Consider the following 25,159-nt stretch of genomic DNA (forward strand, 5'->3'; position numbering starts at 1 on the left):
GTAAGCGCAATCAACTCCACAACAATAGGAAATAATTTTGTGTTTCTGTTAGTCCACTTCTGAATAGAAAAGGAACTCATAACTGTTCACTTACTTTGCTGAAATCGTCAAGCCAGGTGGCTTACAGGAGGCGTGAAATATTAATTAACTATAGTAAGTAGGAGAACTGTACTGTCAGCATGAAATCGCAGTCGAAATCTGTGTAAAGAAAATTATTTACTAGGTTTAATTCCATTATTTGCGGAAACTCACGCTATAAGTGACCTAAAATTTTTACTCCTATAGCAGAATCATCTCGAAGGTTCCTTCTACTTTGCTTCACACCCTTCCATGGGGCTTGCAATAATGCAGTCGAACAGATGCAAAATAATCGAAAGTAAATGGAAGTTCGGAGATATAAATCTGCAGGGTAGACTGTGTCAACATCACTAACTACAACACTTTTCGAGGCGCATTTGTGATTTTTCCTCATTTTACATTCACCGGCTGCGATATTTTGTTTGTTCGTTCTTCCGCCTGATGGTTTGTGGGACTTCGACAGTTCACCTATGTGATTAAATGAAACTTCTTCAGCATTCGTTATTTATTGTTGCAATATGATAAATAACATCAAAACGACGGATGCAGATGTTTCGTTTTATTACCAGCGACATTTTCTATGGTTCTTGGATCAAAAACATATTTTTTTTATGAGTCACATTCTGATTTTCCCTTCTTCAGTTATTTTCCTTCAATTCGTTTGTATTTTCCTTTTGCTTTGTCTAAGAGTTTTTATTTACTTTTAAAACTATCATGTGTAAAAATTACATTTCCCCCCGCCCCACTTTCTAACTCTTTCTTTTCTCTCACTTTCTTTGTCTGTCTTCCTTTCTGCTTCTCATAATCTTTATGATCACGCATGTTGAAAACTATGGTATTGAGATTAATAACCCAATTAATCATAGTCATGTTACGTATTAATTGGTCTAGCATACATAATCCTAGTGTGACATGTGCAGTGCCTGTTTAGAGGCAGGGAGATTAACGACGGCAGATTAACGGTCCGCCCTGGGGCTGTGTAGAAGAGGCAGTGTGACAGTGCGTTTGCAGATCCAGTAGTTCTCGAGTTCTCCTGCTTCGTTTGACCGACTACTCGCAAAATCCATTAAAACGGTTCTCGATAGCCCTGTTCCACTGCGCTACAAGCTCTCTCTATCTGCCTGTCATGCGATCCACCACCCCACCACTCCCACGCTCAGCAACCAGGTCACCCCCTCTGTCGTTACCCCGGCACTAGCTTTGCCGACACAGTAACATAAATGTTGCACCTGTTTCCGTGTGCAGGAGGTCGGGTTTTATTTTTCATGTGCGTCTATTCGTCTGCTTCTGCATGTGTGTGTGTGTGTGTGTGTGTGTGTGTGTGTGTGTGTGTGTGTGTGTGTGTGTGTGTGTATGTGTCTGTGTGTCTGTGTCTGTGTGTGTGTGGGCGTGCGCGTGAGCTAGTTTACCAGCTTCTATGCAGAGTGACACGGTCTAGACGTGCAACCAGATTGTTTTCCGTACTAGAAATACAACTGTTTATTTCCAGCATTCTCAAGCAGGTGCATTAAACGTAATTGAGGATTATGGGCGGGGGAGGGGGGGCTTTACCTCATGATTATTAGTCTGAAAGTACGTACAACAGTCACTGTGAAACTCGTCACCGTAGTACTAAATTGCCAACAAAATTGAATGAAGATGCGTCTGAAGACCATACAGCTTCGTGTGAATGGTACAGCATCGAGTTCACTGATGTTGCATGTACTCTAAATCACACAAACGAAAAAGTGAAGTACAGTTAAAGTGGAAGTAAGCTCGTCTTACATAAAATATTAACTGATATACATCTTTCATTGTATTGATGCGAGACGTTTCCGATAATTACATTAGATCATGATGTCAAAATAAAAACCGAAAGTCAGTCAACACTCCGCTGCAGCTAAAAGCTTCATTCTGGAGGAGATGATATGTTTTGATAACATAACAACATGGCATGATACCACCCAGCTAACAACCGAGTTAACCTAGGACAATATTATAGTTATTCGATTATTCTTACTTCTCACACCTCGTCCTTTACTTTCCAAATTCTTGGAGTTACATGTATGCGTTACGACAACTTTACATTTTTTAGTTAGTGTATTTCAGATACCAGAACAGGTTGAAATTTCTTCAAGCTTTCCAGAGAGTTGTGTTTAATTCTCAGCAATTTTCCAACACCAGCCTCGGGGGCACATTATACTTACAACAGTTTTTTCTCGGTTTTAATCCATATACCAGGTGATTACAATTAAAGTTCAGCTACTCACGAAGATCCAGTGTGGACTGTAATTACCGTATGGCAGCGAAACTTGGTTGGTATGCTAACGCTTTAATGCGAACCCATTTATGCTGAAAAAAAAAAGTGTTTCAGTTTAGACCACCAGGTGTATCTCTGATGCTCTACATTGCTAGTTTGACGCTATGACATCAATGCTGTTATTTACAAGACACAGCTTGAGTGAACATTGTGGGTATTGAAAATAGGGACCATGTGCTGTTAGTGCATTAGGATATCTACCAAGTTTCACTGCCACACAACAATTTCAGCCCACAATGGACCTCTGTGAGTAGCTGCACGTTAATTATAGCCATTACGTTGAATTTTTTTATGTGTACATATCACCTTCACTCCTTGCCATCCACTACTTCCGTCAGCAATCTGTGAGAGTATTATGAGTTTCCCATTCCCATAGTATTTTCTTCAGATTCTAAGAATTATTAATCATATGTGCATAGACTTTGACTGAAACAGCTCCGAGACTTCTAAAGTTACGCACCACGTGTCAGTCCTTCTTGCTTCCCCTTCCTCTCCCATAGACATAAGCCTATAATCATTCAGCCAACAACATTGAAAGATATGAATCCGTCGCTACTATAGTTCTTTTTTCGATTGTTTTCACAAGTCACTCCCTTCCATCACCCCTCCCACTACAGGTGCTAGCCATATCTCATCTCAACAATATGTGTTTCCTGATAGTAAGCCTTACGTTCCAAGTTCGGTGATCAAATTTTCCCTGATGAAAAGCGTGTTGGTCGACCTCTGGAATGTAATATAGCAACAGTTCGGCGTGGCATGGATTCGACAATTTCTTAGCGGCCTTCCGGAGGTATATGACCCCAGATGTCTGCTCACAGGCCACGCAGTTCTCGTAAATTATGGAGCGCAGCTGGCTCCCGACAGCGTCTCAGAGGTGTTACATCGGATTAAAATCACGCGAACATAGTGGCTAAGACTTCATACTCTGAAACCACTGTAGCAAAATTCCGGCCTTTTGACGTGGACAGTTATACAGCTGCATGGCCACTAGAAAGGATAACAGACATATAGACGAAACTCAGTAATGTTCACGTAGTCTGCTATTGACACAAAGGCTTACGATTACTGAAACCTATTCCACGGTAGCCCAGATGAATGTCCACACAGCAAAATACAGCCCCCACCGACATGCGTCCGTGAGTGGTGAATTTTCTTAGCAGCCGTTCGCCTAGATGACGCAGTCTGTCACGTCCATCAACATTGTGTAACAAAGCTTGACACGTTTACACCTGATCCACTGTCAATTCTCCATGATCTTGTGTTCACTGCAACACTTTCCCCGCAGCAACATTGTACTCTGTCGTCATACCTCCCACAGAACGCCGCCTCTCCTGCTCTCCTGCAGGGAACAGCCCCAACCTAAGTGTTCTAAGATGAGGCTTGGACATCACACACCTTGTCACTTACTCGTAGTATGACAGTCATTCAACCAGTTTGAAACGATTCTCACGACAGTACCACGAGAATAGCAGACCAGCTTCACCGTTCTCCAGATGCTCGTACCTGCACAGTAAGTCCCTAAATCGAAGTCAGTGGAATATCCGTTTGCCGCCCCGATCGTCCCTTGAATAACTACCAATTCATTTCTTCGTAGCATATGTTCCTTCCTTGCCTCGTCACTTGCCCGGTACGCCACCAAGCGCCGTTCAGTCTCATGGTGGGCAGTAGCTACAATTTTTGGACATATCAGTATTTACAATACATGACAAAAAAACGCGAAGCACCCAAAAGACATTCTCGGACGTCAATGTAGCTTCGTACACTTACACATGGTTGGCTGGTCTGTGAATCATAAGGTTAGCAGTTCTATGAGGCAAGTAGAACGGCGACCAGAGTTCAGTAGTTTTATTCGTCAATAGGAAGTACAAACATGTTCCGGGAAAATCAGGAATACAGAAATACAAGTCGCTGAGGAATGAAATAAATAGGAAGTGCAGGGAAGATAAGACGAAATGGCTGCAGGAAAAATGTGAAGACATCGAAAAAGATATGATTGTCGGAAGGACAGACTCAGCATACAGGAAAGTCAAAACAACCTTTGGTGACATTAAAAGCAACGGTGGTAACATTAAGAGTGCAACGGGAATTCCACTGTTAAATGCAGAGCAGAGAGCAGATAGGTGGAAAGAATACATTGAAAGCATCTATGAGGGTGAAGATTTGTCTGACGTGATAGAAGAAGAAACAGGAGTCGATTTAGAAGAGATAGGGGATCCAGTATTAGAATCGGAATTTAAAAGAGCTTTGGAAGACTTACGGTCAAATAAGGCAGAAGGGATAGATAACATTCCATCAGAATTTCTAAAATCATTGGGGGAAGTGGCAACAAAACGACTATTCACGTCGGTGTGTAGAATATATGAGTCTGGCGATATACCATCTGACTTTCGGAAAAGCATCATCCACACAATTCCGAAGACGGCAAGAGCTGACAAGTGCGAGAATTATCGCACAATTAGCTTACCAGCTCATGCATCGAAGCTGCTTACAATAATAATATAGAGCAGAATGGAAAAGAAAATTGAGAATGCGCTAGGTGACGATCAGTTTGGCTTTAGGAAAAGTAAAGGGACGAGAGAGGCAATTCTGACGTTACGGCTAATAATGGAAGCAAGGCTAAAGAAAAATCAAGATACTTTAATAGGATTTGTCGACCTGGAAAAAGCGTTCGACAATATAAAATGGTGCAAGCTGTTAGAGATTCTGAAAAATGTAGGGGTAAGCTATAGGGAGAGACGGGTCATATACAATATGTACAACAACCAAGAGGGAATAATAAGAGTGGACGATCAAGAACGAAGTACTCGTATTAAGAAGGGTGTAAGACAAGGCTGTAGCCTTTCGCCCCTACTCTTCAATCTGTACATCGAGGAAGCAATGATGGAAATAAAAGAAAGGTTCAGGAGTGGAATTAAAATACAAGGTGAAAGGATATCAATGATACGATTCGCTGATGACATTGCTATCCTGAGTGAAAGTGAAGAAGAATTAAATGATCTGCTGAACGGAATGAACAGTCTAATGAGTACACAGTATGGTTTGAGAGTAAATCGGAGAAAGACGAAGGTAATGAGAAGTAGTAGAAATGAGAACAGCGAGAATCTTAACATCAGGATTGATGGTCACGAAGTCAATGAAGTTAAGGAATTCTGCTACCTAGGCACTAAAATAACCAATGACGGACGGAGCAAGGAGGACATCAAACGCAGACTCACTATGGCAAAAAAGGCATTTCTGGCCAAGAGAAGTCTACTAATATCAAATACCGGCCTTAATTTGAGGAAGAAATTTCTGAGGATGTACGTCTGGAGTACAGCATTGTATGGTAGTGAAACATGGACTGTGGGAAAACCGGAACAGAAGAGAATCGAAGCATTTGAGATGTGGTGCTATAGACGAATGTTGAAAATTAGGTGGACTGTTAAGGTAAGGAATGAGGAGGTTCTATGCAGAATCGGAGAGGAATATATGGAAAACACTGATAAGGAGAAGGAACAGGATGATAGGACATCTGCTAAGACATGAGGGAATGACTTCCATGGTGCTAGAGGGAGCTGTAGGGGGCATAAACTGTAGAGGAAGACAGAGATTGGAATACGTCAAGCAAATAATTGAGGACGTAGGTTGCAAGTGCTACTCTGAGATGAAGAGGTTAACACAGGAAAGGAATTCGTGGCGGGCCGTATCAAACCAGTCAGTAAACTGATGACCAAAAAAAAAAAGTTGTGTCTTTCGTGTCATATAATGGGCACGAAGAGCTTCAGATGTTGAGAGACCCCTTTGAAGGACACGGAAATGCCCCGTAATGGACTGAATTGGAAAGTGAGGGCAGGCGTAATCGTCGTCAAGTTGTAGTTGACTTTGTGTGACCACCACACGGAAGGATCGCCGCGAAGGATCGCCGCATTATGCACGAAGCACATAATAACTCCCTCAAATCTGTGCCTGCCATTCGGGGACAAGTAGTGGACTTCCTGCAACATTCGGTATCACCATACTCCATTGTTCGGAGAACTAGCAACAACCGGACCAGGGAATTGTCTTCTGACACGTAGGCTGCTTGTAACACCACAACACGAACATTCGCTGTGTGACTGATGCCATGATCGGGAAGCATGGACTTGTGGATGGCGTTGCACTGTGTTCAGCGATCATTCGCAGTTATGCACAAAGTCTCATTGGGGAACTTGACGGGATGACGACACACCACGTAACTCCTCGTGTTTTATCTGTCATGCGACTGTATCGTGTGCCATTTTTCAACAGGGCAATGCTTGTCTACACTTGGCGCGTGTCTGTATTAACTCTCTGCTTGATGTTGAGATACACCTGAGGCCAGAATGTTCCCCAAATCTGTACCCGAATGAACACGTGTGGCTCCAGCTCGTACGTCAATTCTGTCCCAGTGCACATTGTGGGTCGTCTTTCTTCAGGAGAGGATACAACGGCATTGTGACACCCTTCCTAGCCGAATCAGTGCATTCATACAGCCCAGATGTGGTGCAATGCCATACGAATAAGTGGATTCGTGTTTTCAATCTGCTCATTCATTTAACTTTTTGTGATTTCTCAAATAATGTCACATACCTTCTCAACCCATTCTGGGTGTTCCACTTTTTCTGTCAATGTATATGACTGTCATAAGCCGTGCCACTGTGGATATAACGGTTCCTGTCAGATCACCGAAGTTAAGCAACATCGGATATGGTTGGCAGCTGGATCGATGATAATCTGGGCCACAATGTGCTGTTGACCCACCAGACTGCAGCCATTCCCGCGATGCCAAATGAGGAGCTCCTTGACCGAGTAGTAGCGTGCCCCTCCATATATGCACCCGATGACGCCAGTCGCCTGGGGATAACACGGCGGTCGGTCAAAAACGTTGGGACTTCTAGGGCCTATTCAGGCGGAGTTTACCTTTAGTGTAAATGAATGGTGCGTTAACACAGGTTTTTGAGGTATGCCACGTCCTTCTCAAGCCACTAATTGTTCATTAGGTGCAATAGAGTTACCGAACTGCGGAATGTTGATTGCCACAATTCATCCACTATTTCAAATAGTCTCACACATACTATAGTGATAAGATCGGATAATCTAGTGAGACAGTCGCAGTGGGATGGAGTTTCTGAGAATTCGTCAAACCAACAACATATGCGTGCAGCACTGCGCACACTGTGGTCATCAGCTGCGAAGAGGAGTGTCCACTTTATTCTCACCTTGAAGCTGTAGAATATGGGGAACACCACATCACTGAGAAGCATGAAATAAAATCTTGGTTAAAGTTCACGATAAACTGAGTGGGCGAGCCCACGTCATTGTGTGAAAAGCACGTCCAGCACAACAGAACCACCTTTGTGTCAAGGCCGTGCAGTGTTATGTGCCGCTGTGATCGATGCCGTTTTGCGAAGTACTCAAAAAGTCTGTTGAATACATTTTCCTTGCCTACAAATTTTGGCTCGGGTAAACTAACACAGGCAGTTTCTGTCGGGTTTGAAACAGATGGTCATTGACAGGGCGTGACACTGACCTCCAGCCTCTGCCGGAAAGGACGTATCACGACCGCTACTCTGGAGTCGTGTTGCATGCTATGAATGGCACAACACTTCTCATAGATCTTTGAACAGTCCACCTTGCTATACCAGGAAAATACAGTACACATGTGACGTAAAGTCATACAGGAGACAGGCGACAATAATAGTAATAATAATAATAATAATAAACCCCGTGGAGGCCCGGGAAAAGAACAGGTCTCCGGTAAGTTCTGCCAGTCGTAAAAGGCGACGAAAAGAACAAACCACTAATAGGGCTAACCCCCCTTTTAGTGTGATTAGTTGATTCAGGACAGAACTAATGAAGCCTCGGACAAACGCTGTCATGGTCGGGAACGACGCTTGAACCCTATGCCCGTCCACAACGGTAACGACACTGCTAGCCACATGGCAAATGGTTTAAATCCAAATAGAGGTGTTTCGCAGGATATGCTTCCTGCAACCACTCTAGAAGGAAAACAAAGACAGAGGATGAGATGGTCAGATGAAGTTAACCGACACCTCATGTTCTGTTATTACCAAGCAACAAACTTAGGAACCAACACAACTGGATACAGATCACAAGTATGCACAACATTTATTACCAGATACCAGGAATTAAAATTTCTAACAGAACAACGACTAACTGATCAGATTCGTGTAATAATCAAAAATAACAAGATACCCCAGTCAGAATTAGAAAACATCAAACAACAAGTACAACAAATACTGGAACAAAATAATGTACAATCAGAAGGAGAAGAAAATACAGTAATGGACTCAAACATCCCAGAGCAAACAAACAAAGAACAACACGCATCAATTAAATAATCAGAGGAAAACGAAATCTTAAGACAGCCACCAGAACAAGCACAAATAGAAAATGAAGTGACACGCATGTTAGATATAGAAGAAAAATTACAGTTGACATATATAGAATACAAAGACACAAATACAGAAATTAGACCATTCTTGCATAGACCACCAAATAACCCACAAGTCGAAACAACAATAACAACTATCAACACAATCATACACAACAACATAAATGAAAATACAATTATGGAAGAGTTACAACTACTGGTTTATGTAGGAGCACTCACTACCCTAAATATACACACTAGGCACAGATCAGAACCAAACAACTCACAGAAGAAACCCACAAAACCAGCACGGCAACACAGGGTGCAGATCAGAATAGAAAAACTGAGAAAAGACATCGGACGGCTAACACAATTTATAAGAAATGAAATATCAGACAAAAAACGAAAAAGGTTAGGTAAAATCTCACAACAAGAAGCGATAGAACAATTAGATGAAAAGAAGCAGAAATTACAAGCATTGGCCAAACGACTTAGAAGATACAAAAAAAGTGAAAATAGAAGGAAACAAAACCAAACATTCAACACAAACCAAAAGAAATTTTACCAGACAATAGGTAACAAACACATTAAAATAGACAATCCACCAAACATAACAGACATGGAACACTTCTGGAGCAACAAATGGTCAAACCCTGTAAAACATAACAGACATGCACGGTGGATACAAGCAGAAAAAGACACATACAAGATGATACCACAAATGCCTGAAGTGATAATTTTGCAACATGAAGTCACCCAAGCAATTAATAGCCCCTGGAAATGATAAAATAGCAAATTTCTGGCTAAAGAAGTTCACCTCAACACATTCACATCTAACTAAATTATTTAACAATTACATTCCAGACCCATACATAGTCCCTGATACACTTACACAAGGAATAAGGTATCTGAAACCTAAAGATCAAGCAGACACCGCAAACCCAGCGAAATATCGCCCCATAACATGCCTACCAACAATATACAAAATATTAACTTCAGTCATTACACAGAAATTAATGACACATACAACACAGAACAAAATTATAAATAAATAACAAAAAGGCTGCTGCAAAGGAGCAGGAGGTTGTAAAGAGCAACTGATAATAGATACAGAGGTGACATATCAAGCTGAAACTAAACAAAGGTCGCTACACTACGCATACATTGATTACCAAAAAGCTTTTGATAGTGTACCCCACTCATGGTTGCTAGAAATATTGGAAATATACAAAGTAGATCCTAAATTGATACAGTTCCTAAGCATAGTAATGAGAAATTGGAAAACCACACTTAATATCCAAACAAATTCAAATAATATCACATCACAGCCAATACAGATTAAGTGTGGAATATATCAAGGAGACTCATTAAGTCCTTTCTGGTTCTGCCTTGCTCTGAAGCCACTATCCAACATGCTAAATAATACGAATTATGGATATAATATTACTGGAACATACCCACACAAAATCACACATTCGCTATACATGGATGATCTAAAACTACTGGCAGCAACAAATCAACAACTCAACCAATTACTAAAGATAACAGAAGTATTCAGCAATGATATAAATATGGCTTTTGGAATAGACAAATGTAAGAAAAATAGCATAGTCAAGGGAAAACACACTAAACAAGAAGATTACATATTGGATAACCACAGCGATTGCATAAAAGTGATGGAAAAAACAGATGCCTATAAATATCTAGGATACAGACAAAAAATAGGAATATATAATACAAATATTAAAGAAGAACTAATAGAAAAATATAGACAAAGACTAACAAAAATACTGAAAACAGAATTGACAGCAAGAAACAAGGCAAAAGCTATAAATACTTATGCTATACTAATATTGACCTACTCATTTGGAGTAGTGAAATGGAGGAACACAGACCTAGAAGCACTCAATACACTTACACAATCGCAATGCTACAAATACAGAATACATCACATACATTCAGCAACAGAAAGATTCACATTAAGCAGAAAGGAAGGAGGAAGGGGATTTGTCGACATAAAAAACCTACATTATGGACAGGTAGACAATTTAAGAAAATTCTTTATAGAACAAGCAGAAACCAGCAAAATACACATAGCGATCACTCATATCAATACATCGGCTACACCATTGCAATTTCATAACCACTTCTACAACCCTTTAGATCACGTAACATCAACAGATACGAAGAAAGTAAATTGGAAAAAGAAAACACTACATGGCAAGCACCCGTATCATCTAACACAGCCACACATCGATCAAGACGCATTCAACACATGGCTAAGAAAAGGCAATATATACAGTGAGACAGAAGGATTCATGATTGCAATACAGGATCAAACAGTAAACACCAGACATTACAGCAAGCATATTATTAAAGGTCCCAATACCACAACAGATAAATGCAGACTTTGCAAACAACAAACAGAAACAGTAGATCACATCACAAGTGGATGTACAATACTAGCAAATACAGAATACATCAGAAGACATGACAATGTAGCAAAAATAATACATCAACAACTTTCCATACAACATAAACTAATAGAACATGCTCCCACATACAAGTATGCACCACAAAATGTACTGGAGAATGATGAATACAAATTATACTGGAACAGAACCATTATAACAGATAAAACAACAACACATAACAAACCTGACATCATACTCACCAATAAAAAGAGGAAATTAACACAACTAATCGAAATATCCATACCTAATACAACAAATATACAGAAGAAAACAGGAGAAAAAATTGAAAAATACATCCAACTGGCTGAGGAAGTCAAGGACATTTGGCATCAGGATAAAGTTGACATTATACCAATTATACTATCAACTACAGGAGTCACACCACACAATATCCACCAGTACATCAACGCAATACAGCTACATCCAAACGCATATATACAACTACATAAATCTGTAATTATTGATACACGTTCAATTACCCGAAAGTTCCTAAATGCAATGTAACATATACCACACAGTTAAAAGGAAGTCACGCTTGATCAAGGTCCGCGTCACTTTCCATTTTTAACCAGACATAACGTCTGAGAAAGGAAAGAAATAATAATAATAACAATAATAATACAACTCATTTCAGAATTTATTCTATCCGGGTGCAGTGGCCGAGCGTTTCTAGCTGGTTCAGTCTTGAATCGCGCGACCACTACGGTCGCGGGTTCGAATCCTACCTGGGGAGTGGATGTGTGTGATGTCCTTAGGTTAGTTAGGTTTAAGTAGTTCTAAGTTCTAGGGGACTAATGACCTCAGATGTTATGTCCCATAGTGCTCAGGACCATTTTAACCATTTTTTGAGAATTTATTCTCACCATATACCCACAAAAAGTCAAATACAAAGATACCTTGAATGAACAGATCCCCTCTCTCATTAAATCGATTTTCGGTATTTTCTAGAATTTGTGATGAGTGTGGCTATGTGGTATCAATGTCTGATTGTGATAAAAGATGCAGGAGCATACGTTTTATTTTTATGTTGTGCACCTTCCTGTCCTCCCTTCCACCCCGTACCCTCCCCCATCTCTAATTTCTACTGACTGTGTTTTATCTTTTATGGTTTAGGATGTAGGATTACAAGCCGGCCGAAGTGGCCGTGCGGTTAAAGGCGCTGCAGTCTGGAACCGCAAGACCGCTACGGTCGCAGGTTCGAATCCTGCCTCGGGCATGGATGTTTGTGATGTCCTTAGGTTAGTTAGGTTTAACTAGTTCTGAGTTCTAGGGGACTAGTGACCTCAGCAGTTGAGTCCCATAGTGCTCAGAGCCATTTGTAGGATTACACTATGTATTTTATACTTCTAGTTTATATATTTCATAAAACATCACAGGACACAATGATTCTAACATTTGACTGGGCGTGGCACCAAGTAACATTCTCTGTTTTACATGGATACGACATGTAATATCCTGTGATTGATTTTCATGTTTGTGTTTATACTAAAATATTATTTCCTATGTTTTATAAAATGCCAGTGGCGTTGCCCCAGTGGTCACACCAGTTTCCATCAGATCACCGAAGTTATTCCTTGTCGGGGTTGACTACCAATTGGATAGGCCACCGTCCCGGTCTGCCGAGGGCTATTGGGAAGCGGGTTGCGCTCTGTACTTGTGAGGCCAGTTGAGGAGCTACTTGATGGAGAAGTAGCGGCTCCAGTCACGAAAACTGACAAAGACCAGGAGAGCGGTGTGCTGACCACATGCCCCTCATATCCATATCCAGAGACGCCTAAGCAATGAGGATGACACGGCGCCCAGTCGATACCATTAGGCCTTCAAGGCGTATTTGGACGGTATTTGTTGTTTTCATTATCTATAAAATACTGGTTGCCTCCTCTTTTCCTACCCCCCTACCCCAATCATACCTACCATCTTGTTTTATGTTATGTGGTTTGAGATGTACGACTACAGTACGTATTTCATACTCTGAGTTTACAGCTTTTATAAAACGTCACAAGACGCTAAAATTTGATCGTTTAACGATACAGGAAACCAAGTAACATTTCTTAGTTTGATTTCAACATGAAGTGTTATCCCCTATGGCTCATTTTGGTTACACTAAAATATTTCCTATCTTCCAAAATGTTGTGTACATGGTTCCCCGTAGTCAGCGCGTACACAACTTTCCCACTAGAGCGCGCCCCGCTAATCACAACAGCGCAGGCGCAGCGCTCGTCCGTCTCCGCGCTGTCTTACAAGACGGACCAAATTCTGCTTCCGCCGATCCGCGTATTAATATGTAAAGCAGCCAATGAGATTGCTGCTAACGTAGAACCTTTTCTCCTCGCGGATCACACTCGCGCAGTGATACCTGAACGCTCGAGGTATTATAACGAGTTTACAGACTTCCGATTAGTCAGTCTGCATTAGTCTGCATTTGTCTGTACCAGTCTATAGTCAAGTTTCAGTCTGCGCCTAATAAGATTACCGTATTCCTGTACGTAGCCATGAAGAGAAATGTATAGACACTTTGTCAAGTATCAGAGATATGTGAGAATAAGATGAACGTATCAAGACCAAAGGAACTTCAAATTGTCGATTGTAAATAGCATCCAGAATCAAGTTAAGTAAGGTTTATGATTGTTATTATTTTAATAAAAGTGTGTGAAAATTAATCAAGTTCTGTTTAAAGTTGGTCACCATCAATCTGCTACGCTAAGCGTGCAAGTGGCATTTCTATCGTCTGACCTAACGGTAGAAGATAAACATGCCACGATAAGACCACGAGACATATTGCTGACACTCGCCTACTTCGTTAGAGCGACAAGTAAAGTAATCTGATGGTGTGAGTGCCGAAGGTCTTACAATACGCACACCACACAAAACAAACCGGTTGTGCTCATTAGAAGAAAGTGATTCAACTATTTGATGTAAGAGCGTAGTGCGTACTTTTGAGTCTGACAGACAGGCTGTCCTAATATAGTCTTTCCCTTCCCCTCTCTTACTATTTGTATTTAAATGTATGGCTTATATTTGTACTGCTATTTTATATCGCTTGACATATCGCTCAGTTGTGGATGTAACTTTTGACGCTGTATGGTGCCGAAAAATAACCCAGAATTTTGTATAACCTTTTATCACTGTAAAGTCAGCATTGCATTTGTATAGAGAAAGTATTTCTTTTATAGTAGGTTGGTTCACAGCTATCAGACACACGGTATAGTAAACATGTTAGGTGATACACCTCGGCATTTTGTAATGCCGCCTTGGGCAAAAATGTCTTCTTGGTCCGCAGTATGCAGAACTGAGTCTGTGGTATTCTGCGAATGTTTTGTCACATAAAACTTGAAACGCTATATGTACGTGCAGCAGTCGCTGCCGGTTGGGTGTAGCACAGTTTGTGCCAGGTGATTTGAAAGTAGAGTGCTATACCTCTCCATTATTACGTTTTATAAAATATTTTTGAATCTGACTTTTCGTAGATATCTGATGATGGATAAATTTCGAAACGCGTCGTAAGAGCGATGAAGTCATTCCTTGCCTCAATTCTGACTTTTAAGACTGCCTCAATATACAGTTATTGATTATTTACACGGGAAATGTTATTCACGGCATCATTACGTAAACGTCCAAACACGACATATTCTTTCTCTCACACCACTTCATATTCATCACTTACGTCAGTATTGACATGTTGTAATCAGCTCTACAAAAAATACAGCGCTCCAAAGCGATCAGTGCGGTCTTTTAAGGTATTGGCTAATATTTAATCCGGTTGGCTCACATTAAGTTGAGTGCTGTACACATTGTAGAACAACGTAAAGCTTTCCTCGCTTGGATTTAAGTTCGTTGTCACAATTCGCCAGTATGGGCTTCTGCGGACAAAGATCAGTGTCCTCGTGTCGGGGTGAGCAATTTCTGTAAGTGACGGCCACTCTAAACCCTCACTAACGTTGCCCCTTTCCCATAAAATGGTCCGCGTATGTCCACAGTTTTCCCACACTGGCACCGGCGCAATGTTATCCCAACACACCGCCCGGCACCTCGCTTTTTTAACCCGTCACCGAATTTTTTTTCTTGACTTACGTTCTTCAGTAACGCTCAGGGCAGCGCTTTGTATGAAACATGCCTGCTCTCGGCCCTAAAGTTGTGCGAAAAGTCACGCACATTCTTAATGGTAGCCACTAAAATGGCACTGGCAAAAAAGAAGCGCTGTAAAAAGCCTTAGAACGGGGAAGTATGTACATCCGTAGCATCTGGCGTCGCCAATTCACAGAAGCTTAAATTTCGAATCCCGATTACATTTTAATATGATTCGGTGATGAACGATATATCTGCTTCAAAAGATCCGAGAATATTCTTAGAGAACACTGATAAAACAATAAGCATGACGAATTCCTTTATAAATAAAGAAAGAACTGATATGTACCTAACTGATACAGTGCAGGGGAGCCTACTGTTATTTGTATCTAAGAACATACAGCACACTATCAAGCGGTTGACAGTACTTTAGTTTTCCGAAGGTAAGTTTGTAAATGGCCACAGTATTAATGGACGACATATATAAAATAATTCCAAATTTATAGTTGTAACACAGGAATTCTTACTGCCGTCTTCTCTAACTAAGAATTTATTTAATAGTACTTGGAGAAGTTGACATTAATTTCATTGTTAAAAACAACGGAAAAACAGTTGTGTCAGTACAAAGTTGTTATGAAAATTCCAAATTTCTTATTCCATTACTTCTGTCCTTGTATGAAGAAAGTCTTCAGTGCTTAGTTTACATTTAATTAACCCTCTAGTACCCCGGGTTACATACAGGGTGAAAAGTATTTAAGCCGATAACTCAGGGAGGTTGTAGGGGACATGAAAACAAATATTTTTCCCTAATGTCAATTTTTCCTATGAGGATTATTTAAACCGGTGGCGGTCGTCTTACGATCTTCACTTGTTAGAAGGCCGTATTACGATCTTCAGTTGGCCGGCCGCGGTGGCCGTGCGGTTCTGGCGCTGCAGTCCGGAACCGCGGGGCTGCTACGGTCGCAGGTTCGAATCCTGCCTCGGGCATTGGTGTGTGTGACGTCCTTAGGTTAGTTAGGTTTAAGTAGTTCTAAGTTCTAGGGGACTTATGACCTAAGATGTTGAGTCCCATAGTGCTCAGAGCCATTTGAACCATTTTTGATCTTCAGTTGTAGGCAACTGCTGTCCACCAGTGCAGTAGTGCATTGTTTCTGTTTACTAACGGAGCGATATACCTGGAGTGAGTACACTGATATGGTTGGTGCGTACTACGTAGCGCACCACAACGGACGATCTGCACAGCGGGTTTATCAAGAACAATATCCTAATCGCCGTATCCCGCATCATACGACCTTTGCTGCTGTGTACCAACGTCTGCGTGAGACCGGGTCATTTAGCAGATTACCTTGGCAGGGACGCCGTCGCACGGTAAGAACGCCGCATTTTGAGGAAGCTGTCTTGCAGCATGTGGAGCAGGGTACTTCAATCAGCACTCGTGCAATTGCACGTAACGTGGAGACGAATCAGACGAATGTAAGAACAGTCTTTCGAGAGCAATTGTTACGTCCATTTCGCTTACAGCGTGTCCACGACCTGGAACCAGTAAATTATCCATCCAGAGCCCAGTTTTCGCAGTGGTACCTGGAACAGTGTGAAATGCATCCTACATTTTCATCCTCTGTGTTCTTTACCGATGAAGCAACGTTCGGGCGTGGTGGAGTCTCCAACATGCACAATTCGCATGTCTGTAGTAAGGATAACCCACATGCCACAGTTACTAGCGCTCATCAAGTGCGGTTCTTCGTTAATGTGTGGATCGGTGTAGTTGGAGACTGTTTAATTGGGCCGTATCTGTTACCTAGGCCATTAAATAGCAGGCACTATTACAATTTTCACGCCAGAGCATTGCCAGAATTTGCTGGAAGACGTCTCGCTCCCTACAAGACAACGCATGTGGTTCCAACATGACGGGGCGCCGGCACATTTCAGTTGTCGTGTGCGTGAACGACGGTTCCCAGAAACGTGGATTGGCAGAGGTGGTCTTATACCATGCTCTGCTCGATCCCCAGGTATGTCCCCTCTCGACTTTTTTGTATGGGGAGAGACGAGCAACCTTGTTTACGCAATTCCTGTAGCATCAGAAGAGGATCTGGTTGCCCTGATAGTAGCAACACCAGGAACAATTCAGGATACTCCTGGGGGTTTTGCCCGTGTCAGACAGAACATGATCCGACGGTCTAACCATTGTTTACGTGTCAATGGAGGCATTTTTGAAAATGTACTGTAATTGTAATTGGGTTGTGTTAATGTATTGTCTCTTGGTCATAAAAAATGGAAAAGTGTTTGTGGATTTAATTAATTTGCCGCCAGAAAATTCTTCCTCCGCCGGTTTAAATACTCCTCATAAGAAAAAATGACATTAGGGAAAATATTTGTTTTGATGTCCCCTACAGCCTCCCAGAGTTTGTCGATTTAAATACTTTTCACCCTGTATATGTAACGTAAATTTTATATGGGATTTACTGGTCTTTAGCCAATACTAATTCACCAACGCCCACTGTTACACATTTGTACAAGCCATGCAGCGCATTCTGTGAGTAATGATTGGAACTACTGTAGAGATATTATCTTTGACCATGTTTGTAACTTCTTAGGTGCTCCAGGGCAGAAGTTGCCACGCAAGGCATGTTCGATCCTCTGTATGTGTGGATAATATGTTTTTAATCGTATATATGAAATATTTTCTCTTTAAGTAAATACTAGTGGACAAATGATTTGTATTCTTTTCGTTCTGCGTATAGAAATTCCCTGTGAATGTTGAAATGAACTCATGTTACGTATGTGTAACAGTGGGAATTTAGGGTTATGTTTATGAAAGTTCGTACTGTGACGTTTAGGCGTTTTCTTTTACCTTCAGTTAACGATTGATGACATTCTTGAGGTTCTAAGTAATCCTCATGAAAGTTATTTTTTTAAACTTGATGGTAAGGATGATGATGAAATTCCGACTAATGGTACACATCATGACGGCGAAGAAATTTCTACTCCAGAGTTGTTGCAAGAGTCGGTTATTTTTGATTCAGTAAATAGAAGATACAGAGTTATCTTGGATCGATGGTGACTTTACTCCAGAAAATCATCCTGTTGTGTCGCTTCTAGAAGACGAAACTGAAGAAGTGTCATCCCTTTGCAGTACCTCAGATCTCTTGTGACACGTGAAATGTTCGGACTCTATGTTCAACAAACTGATATATATAGTATTCAGAGATTGGGTACAACTACTGACATTACCCTAGCTAAGCTGGAGCAGCTTTTAGGTATTTACTTGCGAATGGACTTGGCTCAGATGCCTAGTGTGTGATGGTATTGGAAAAAACATAGAACGTATAATCTGGTTTCTGATGATATGGCTCGAAGTCGCTTTCAGAAACGAGTATCTCTGTTGCATTTCCAGGGCAATCTTATTGTTACTGAACTAACACAGAAAGAAGATAAGCTGTGGAAAATTCGACGTTGGCTTACTTTGTTCTCACAAGCTTGCCTGAGAAAACTGCCTAAACAGAATCACTGTGTTGACGAAATAATGAACCCTTTCAAAGGACGCAGTAGTCTTCGACAATATATACTAAACAAGCCAAAAAGAAAGGGATTCAAAATTTGGGCTTTGGCTGGTTCCTCAGAATATTTGTATGATTTTGACGTTTACCAACGTGCAGCTTCTAAGGCAACAAAGCATGTACCTGGAAAAGGTCTCGGTTACAGTGTTGTGATGAAGCTAACTGCAGTATTGGAAGACAATCGCTTTTTTATGGTTTATGCAGACAATTTATTCACGTCGTATCATGTTGTTTAGAGCCTACAGAAGAGGGGTATTTATTATGCAAGCATAATAAGGGCTGGAAGATTCAAGCAATGTCCCCTTCCCGACGAAAAGCGGATGAAAGCGCAAAGACGCGGTACTATAGCTTCAGAAGTTGACACAACGGGCACGTTCATCATTGTGAAATGGTGTGACAAAAAATGTGTTACATTGTTATCTTCGTTAACAGGTGTAGTGCCAAAGCACATAGCAAAAAAAATGGCATATGACTAAGAAAGAACATATTATTGTCACAAGATCAACCATTGTTCAAATGTACGATTGTAATATGGGAGGAGTAGAATCTTCATGATACGTGGACATCGCTATACAAATATCCCATAAAATCCTGAATATGGTACTTGTATATCTTATGACACACAATAACAATAGTTGTTGTCAATAACTGGCTGAAATATAGAGAAGACTGCAAGGCCCTATCTGAAAAATATGTTTCTCTCAGACAGTTTCACGCTAATCTTGAAAGCGCATTGATGTCTGCTGGACAGTTCAAGATGGGACGTCCAAGTAATGAAGATATGTCCACAAAATTCAAGACACCAGCTACTACAGTAACTCCAGTGCCAGAATGCCAAAAGAATAAAACTAACCACCTTCCTCAACGGAATAACACAAGAGGAAGGTGCAAAATTTGCAAGAAACAGAATACTTTTGTTCAGTGTCCAAAATTCAAAGTTCTTTTGTGCTTCATTAAAGAGAGAAACTGCTTCAGAAGATTCCACTACTAAGGGAAATGTATGTAAATACGTTTATTGTTACATTATTGAATGAGCTTTTGTAATAAACCAATTCATAGTGCAAAACTATGATTGTACACGTATCAAAAAAAGTTTTGCATCACCCAAGTTCCCAGAACTCCTGAAGATAGACGTTGACTGTGGATTTGGATCACAGACACAGTCCCTTTGACTGTTCAGAGATGACACTAAACCCGCCCAAGATGTAAACAACCATGCATATGCAGCGCCTATTAGACGGAAAGAGTCCTACAGCCGATCAGTTCCTGTCATTACACCAGGAACGAGGTACACGGCTCGTGTTTTCTGTAGTTCAACCGTGCCTAGACGGTCAATACCGCTGCTCGATCGCGTCCGCATTGTTACTTTGTGCCAGCAAGGGCTCTCAACAAGGGACGTGTCCGGGCGTCTCGGAGTGAACCAAAGCGATGTCGTTCGGACATGGAGGAAATACAGAGAGACAGGAACTGTCAATGACAAGCCTCAGTCAGGCCGACCAAGGGCTACTACTGCAGTGGATGACCGCTACCTACGGATTATGGCTCGGAAGAAGCCTGACAGCAACGGCAACATGTTGAATAATGGTTTTCATGCAACCAAAGGACGTCGTGTTGCAACCCAAACTGTGCACAAATAGGTTGCATGATGCGCAACTTCACTCCCGACGTCCATGGCGTGATCTATCATTGCAACCGACACACCATGCAACGCGGTGCAGATGGGCCCAATAACATGCTGAATGGACCGCTCAGAATTGGCATCACGTTCTCTTCACCAATGAGTGTCGCATATGTCCTCAACTAGACAATTGTCGGAGACGTGTTTGGAGGCAACCGGCTCAGGCTGAACACCTTAGACACAATGTCCAGCGAACGCAGCAAGGTGGAGGTTCCCTGCAGTTTTTGGGTGACATTATGTGGAGCCGACGTATGCCGCTGGTGGTCATGGAAGGCCCCGTAACGGCTGTACGATACGTGAATGCCATTCTCCGACTTCATGGACGTCTTCATGGACGAAAATTCGCGGCCCCATCGTGCACATCTTGTGAATGGCTTCCTTCAGGATAACAACATCGCTCGACTAGAGTGGCCAACATATTCTTCAAACATGAACCCTATCGAAAATGCCGGGGTAGATTGAAAAGGCTTTTTATGGACGATGTGAGGGATATACACCGAATCGCCGTTGAGGAGTGGGACAATCTGGACCAACAGTGCCTTGATGAACTTGTGGATAGTATGCCACGACGAATACAAGCATGCAAGAGGACGTGCTACTGGGTATTAGAGGTACCGGTGTGTACAGCAATTTGGACCACCACCTCTGAAGGTCTTGCTGTATGGTGGTGCAATATGCAATATGTGGTTTTCATGAGAAATAAAATGGGCGAAAATGATGTTTATGTTGATCTCTATTCCAGTTTTCTGTACTCCAGGAACCGTGGTGATGCAAAACTTTTTTGATATGTGTACATTTATTTTACCCATGCCGATGCCATTACCTTGAATCCCAATGTCACATATATGGAACGCATTGTAAAAAAGGACTTAAAAATGAGAAAAAGCTAAAAGTCCTCCAACATATTGGTAATTCTAAATAATACTTACCTAAGAACAACCTACTTCTAATATTAATTGTTGTGGGTTCAAATGGCTCTGAGCACTATGGGACTTAACATCTTAGGTCATCAGTCCCCTAGAACTTAGAACTACTTAAACCTAACTAACCTAAGGACATCACACACATCCATGCCCGAGGCAGGGTTCGAACCTGCGACCGTAGCAATTGTTGTGAGTCCTAGAGTTAAGTCAAGCTTGTCTTGAAGGAATTCAAGGTTGACAAATAATAATGGCAATTCAGTTCCGGCGTCGCCTCTCATGTTTTTCATATTTGGCAAATCGAAAAGCGATATCATCTGCTGATCTTATATTCACAAAAACAGTTTAAATTTAAACGATTTCACAGATTCTAACATTAAAACTATATATTTCTTTTTTCCCTCAAACAGATGTCTATCAGTTCAACAAAATTTCTGTTTGTTTTAATGATGTAAATTTTTATTCCCTCAGTCACAGTCATGCAAGAACTTTCCCATTAGCGAGCAACGTACGTCAGTATGCAGAACAGTAGCAGGTTCTTCAGGATTTTCTACCAGAATCTAGAAAATGCAATCTTTTTAAGGGGCTCATAGAATGAAGTTTATTATTCCTGTAAAAATTCTTTTTGTCGTGTACGAAGTATAACAGTCCCAGTCATGGTCGATCTCGTCGCCTCTGATGTTGTAAGGGTTTTCATATGCACCAATAGAGAAAATTAACCTGAAGTAACTTAGATGGTTTTGACGCTTTGCTTGCTAAGATGGAATTCTTCTACTCTTGGCGCATTACACGGTTTGTTGGTTAAACGTGACGTATGGTGTCTGTGCGACAGATCGGCTGTTCCAGGTTTACAAACAGTGCGCGTAAAACGATGTACTACCCAAGTAGTGAACACACCTTATGGATCCATCAGAGCTCAAATGCTTTCCCACGCTGAAGGTTGGAATAGGTCAAGAAGTAATGTGCAGATAGTATAATTGGTAACACATTGTCTGGGGAAAGTGCGAGTCCTCATCCCGTATTTTTTTAACATGTAATCGACGTAGCTTTGTGAGCTTTTTGTACGATCACTGATATCGATTGTCACATCAGAGCCTCTAGCATCGTCTTTGTTTGGAAGCAAAGCGGTGGCGGCTGTTGTAAAGAGATACTGAGTAGGGATTCACTGAGTAGAGTGTAGCGTTAGTTCACACAAAGGAGCTACGGAAGGACTCACGTCACGAAAGGACGTTAATTTTGAGCTATAAAATGATTTATTGATGTGCATTTGTATGTACGCATCACGTAGCACTAACGCTGGTTCGTGGGAAAGCATAAAGTTAATCGAGTCTCTAGTAAGACTAGCTCACATCCCCCTAAACGTCCTGCGCTGCATGAACGAAAGTATTGGATTAATTATCTTACCCACGAGCTCAAGTTTGGTGGAGTGTCTGATCGTTAATGTGACCTCAGGTGGTTTATAATACACAGTGCGTAAACAGTGTAGCCCTGTGAATTACATTATTATCAAGTCCTGTCAGATATGTGTTACATTATTCGGTAGTGTAGAATACACCAATACCCTCTAGAGCTTGGTTGCAGTGCAATACTATGGAGGAAGGAAAGAGTTTGAGCTGGATAGTGCAGGTGAGTGGGCGAACATCACTGTCGTAAAATATGTCTCCCTACAACCCACTTCACGCTTAGTTCGCTTACAGCGAAAATTACGATTTCAGGAGAAGTCCAGTCAGGGAGGAGATGCTTCTGGGAACTTATTGTCACGTGGGATCTACGTATAGTTTATTTTTAAATGGGATTAATATGAACCCCCACTAATAACGTAGAATCCAAAATCATTAAGTGTCGTTGATATACTAATATTCTCCGTCCTCTTCTGGGGTACTCCTACGCAATATGGGATCCGTACCAGACGGAACTGACAGAGAACGTCGAAACTGTTCGAAGGACAGCTCGTTTTGTACTATCCCGAAATAGGGGAGAGTGTGTCATGGATATGACACGTGAGTTGAGTAATCAGCCATTAAAACACTGGCGTTTTTCGTTGCGAAAAACCTTTTCATGATATTTCCGCAACCAACTTTTTCTTCCGAATGCAAAAATATTTCCCTGTCTCCCATCTACACAGGAAGAAATGACCATCGTAATAAAATAAGGGAATTCAGAGCTTGAACGGAAAGATTTAAGTTCTCATTTTTCCAACGTGCTATTCCAGAGTGGAACGATCGAGAAATAGTCTAAAAGTGGTTCTGTGAACTCTCTGCCAGACACTTAAGTATTAGCAGTCTGGAACCGCAAGACCGCTACGGTCGCAGGTTCGAATCCTGCCTCGGGCATGGATGTTTGTAATGTCCTTAGGTTAGTTAGGTTTAAGTAGTTCTAAGTTCTAGGGGACTAATGACCTCAGAAGTTGAGTCCCATAGTGCTCAGAGCCATTTTTTGAACTTAAGTATTAATTGCAGGGGAGACATGCAGATGAAGATGTGCCGAACTAGGTGGAGCATTAGTAAGGCACATTCTTCACATTCGGGCGTGCGGATGTTCAGATTCCTGTTCAGTCATCTAAATTTAGATGTCTACCTTAAGGCAAATACTGGGAAGTTTTATATGTGTCGTACACGGTCGAGTTCTAAGGTCCTCCTCAAATCGAGACTGTCTCTGTCTCTAATGACCTCGTCGTCGACGGAACGTCAAAACCTAATTTACCTGCGTTCCTCACGATCCAAATTTCTATGAACCTCAATCGCATGGCTTACTTGTAACATTATTTTCTTGATAAAACTGCCTATCACATCATTAATTTTTCTTGGAGAGGTGTAGCATAGTGCCTTAAACACTAAGCCGCTGGTATTTTAATTAAAGCGTTTCTGAGCTTTATTGTAAAATCAGTACCTCGAATGCTAATATAATATGATATAACGAAAGACTCAAGATTAATGACCTAAAGGTTTCATGTTTCACTTGTGAGCCACGACTAAATACTGTAAAAAGTAGATGATGACTTTGAATCATACCGTGAAGCTTTGGTATTTTACTTTATAACCCCAGATGTAAACTAAACAAAACGATACAAGAGCAACAGTAGTGTGACGAGCAAAACACCACAAACGGTTGACTGTGAAATGCTAAATAGCTCTAAAAGATGAACAATAAAATCTGTGGTTGTCACACGAACGGCTCTTCCAAAATAACACATATCATTCCTGGTACTTGTAACGTTCTATGTACGAGGGGGGACCCAAAAGAAACTGGATTGTTGTCATAAAAAATTTATTGATGAACCGTTTTACAAAATTACTTCAGTCACCTTCAAAATACTCCCCATTATATGCGATGCACTTGTCAAGTCTCTTTTCCCACTGTTGGAAGCATGTTTGGAACTCTTCAAGTTTGATATTGTCCAGTGCCCTTTGCGAAGCTTTTTTCATCGCCTCCACATCGTCATAACGCTCCCGTTTTAGCGTTTTTTTCATTCGTGGGAATAGGAAAATGTCGCACGGAGCTAGGTCCGGCGAATACAGAGCGTGGGGAACGACAGACCACCTCTGAGGTGCCAAATAGTGGGTCACTCGTAAGGCCGTGAGTGCTGGAGAGTTGTCGTGATGCAGAAACCAGTCACCTGATCGCCAAAGTTCCCTACGTTTCCTCCTCACATCCTCTCGCAGACGCCTTAAAACATCCAAGTGAAAGTGCTGGTTAA

This window comes from Schistocerca nitens, chromosome 1 (assembly GCF_023898315.1).
Source record: "Schistocerca nitens isolate TAMUIC-IGC-003100 chromosome 1, iqSchNite1.1, whole genome shotgun sequence".
In the NCBI taxonomy this organism is placed as follows: domain Eukaryota; kingdom Metazoa; phylum Arthropoda; class Insecta; order Orthoptera; family Acrididae; genus Schistocerca; species Schistocerca nitens.